This window comes from Marmota monax, unplaced genomic scaffold, assembly GCF_021218885.2.
Source record: "Marmota monax isolate L192 unplaced genomic scaffold, Marmota_monax_Labrador192_F-V1.1 WCK01_AAM20220418_F8-fsc00155, whole genome shotgun sequence".
NCBI classification, from domain to species: Eukaryota; Metazoa; Chordata; class Mammalia; order Rodentia; family Sciuridae; genus Marmota; species Marmota monax.
The window spans coordinates 167,228-169,933 of NW_026694554.1; the positions used below are offsets into that span (position 1 = coordinate 167,228).

The following is a 2,706-nucleotide window of genomic DNA, read 5'->3' on the forward strand; positions in this document are numbered from 1 at the left end:
CTAAAATTGTGACATCATCCATTCAAGTTGTTGGTGTAATCCCTTGCCCATAAAAGCACAGCATGCCTGGATGCTGTTCTGATGATCTTTAATAGAAGTTAGCTTTAAAAACTGGAAGACTTCTGCTACACTCATGCATTCTTTAACATCTTGTTTATTAGCAAAGATCAGTAATCTTGGAGGTCCTCATGTGCTAAAATTTTGTAGAGGAGTTCTCTAATTACAGAAATCCTCTCTCTGTCTGTACTGCCCACAACTACTATTACAAACTTCATGTGAGTATAAAAAGTATTCCAGGAAGAGATTCTTGGTCACCAATATCCTACATTAGGAAACGTGTATTATCAATCGCTATCTCTTCTACATTACTTCCTATTGTAGGGGATGTATGTACAACTTCATTTAGAATATTGGTAAAGATGGTACTTTTTCCTGCATTAGCCAATCCAACAAGGATAACTTTGTGCTCCTGATGGTTGAACAGTCTTGATATCCTGGTGAAGAGAATTCCCGTTCTCAGGCAGTGGACCTCCTCCAGCCACCAAGGCCACTTGGCTTCCCCTGGCTCAGGCTAAAGGGTAGAGAGACATGCACTGGAGCCTCTGCCTCTGCTGCTGTTGCTGTTCCCACACTAGCCACCAGCTTGCTTCCAGGGAATGGGAGGGAGGCCATAACCTAGGCCGTCCTGCCATACTTGAGGTCCGGCTGCTGCTGAGGCCACTGCGGCACTCACCTGGCTTGTGGACAAAGCTGCTGAGTTGTCTGTGACCAAATCTTGGGCCACTGTCATCCCCCAGCTCCTCCCAGCCGGCCGATTTAGGAATGAATGGAAAAAAAAAAAAAAAAAATATATATATATATATATAATTTTAAATATTCATTTTTTTAGTTGTAGTTGGGCACAATACCTTTATTTTATTTATTTATTTTAATATGGTGTTGCGACCCCTTGCCCGCAAGGAAGACGCAACTCAGGAATCTTCTTTCAGCAGTTTATTCAGGCCCTTGATATTTCTTCCTCTCTCCCTCGGATGCCCCTCCCAGCCTTAATAAAGCATCTCAAGCCCCAATGCGAAGCTGCCACGTAGAGCTTTCTCATAGGGTGGTGAAAAACCATGCGCCAACTCTCCCAAATAAGGAGTTGTTTGTCACAGACCACAGCGGAGCCAGCGCCATCTTGTAATGGCGACCATAGTCTGCAGAAACGGCAGAAGCGGCTCACCACAGTTCCCCCTTTCTGTTTTTTTTTTAAAACAATACAGGCGAGAGTAGAGGTCCTATCCCACTGTGCAGAAGTGGCTGCATAGTATGGCTCAGTCCTAAGGAGGGCCTTTCCCCAGATCTGAGGCCATATCAGCCGACGCCTTTTTTCGTGGGGCGGCGCGTGGACGCGTCTAACCCACATGCAATAGGACATGCTCTCCTTGAGGTCCACGTCAAGGATCACTCAAGTGCAGTGCCTTGCCTCGCATCCTGTATCGTGACAATGGTGGACAAAGGGAGATAGCTGAGGCTGAACTGTGGCTGTTTATAACGACAAACAAGTTGACAGCACCCTGAAAGAAAGACACGGACTTTAAGGCGATAGAAAAGCACTAGTGTGGAAACCCATCTGCGTGTAATGGCAGTAAGACCGGCAGAGTGCAAGGGCTTTCCAACACTAAGAGAATAACAAGGAAAGTCATGTCGATCCCAGTGCAGTGTTATAATAACTTGGGGTGTAACGACCATGTCAAAGGTTTACTGTTTAAGATGCGCAAGCCAGACTTGAGGTGAGTTGCCATTTTCTAAAGCTGCAAGAGCTTGTATGATCATAGCCTTATCGTGAGCACTGCGGGCCTTAAGGCGACAGAGAAACCACAAACAGAGGAACATACCGAAGCAACACATTGCACCAAAAATGCCTACCCCCACCCATTCCTTAAAAAAGGAAAAGGCAGAGGATAGCCAACTGGTGAATTGACCCAAAGTCATGGGATCGACATGGGTACTGTTCAAGACAGCTATCTGGGTTAGTTGAGACTGGATCATGTCTTCCGCTGCCATGGACCAATTTCCGGCCAAATATTCGCCAATGATGCGGGAGGCATTCTTGGAATCATTAAATCTGACAGAGGTTATACATAAATGTGCACGTTGATCAATACAACCCAAATGTACTAGATCAGACAATTCCTCAACTTGAGCTTGAAGTAGATCTATCCTTTGATTAGCAGCCAAAATCCCAGATAGAATGTGTTGATTAATTCTACTTTGAGATTCAAGTATGGTGGATGTTTGTTGAATAACCTGATTAATAGTGGCAGCAGTTTGTACCTGGCTGGCCATGGCTACTCCAGCTATAACTGCTGCAGCAGCAGATACCGCCACAGCTGTCACTATGGCTGCCGTAATTCCAAAATCTCTATGGGCTCTAATCAGTTCAACAATAGGAAATGACTCTGGATCCGCAGTAACCGGGATCGGGACAAAAGTTGGAATTTTCATAACCACTGCCGTAGTCCAGGAGTCATTCCAACACTCAGACAAATAACAGGTAATATTAGAACAATTAAGCATCCCCTGTGATGTATCATTAGCCAAAAGAAACAGGAACGGAGATTGGAGACAGACTGCTGCGGAGGGTAATGTAGCATTAAACAATTGTGAATTGTGTGAAGTAATTTTAAGTCTCCTATTTTGCTCCGAGTATTGGGTACTGCCAGA

At 44.9% G+C, this 2,706-nt stretch overlaps 1 pseudogene; it reads right to left on the reverse strand.

Moving 5' to 3' along the window:
• On the reverse strand, positions 1 to 790 carry LOC124076867 (ADP-ribosylation factor-like protein 5A; annotated as a pseudogene).
• Positions 791 to 2,706: the final 1,916 nt, after the last annotated feature.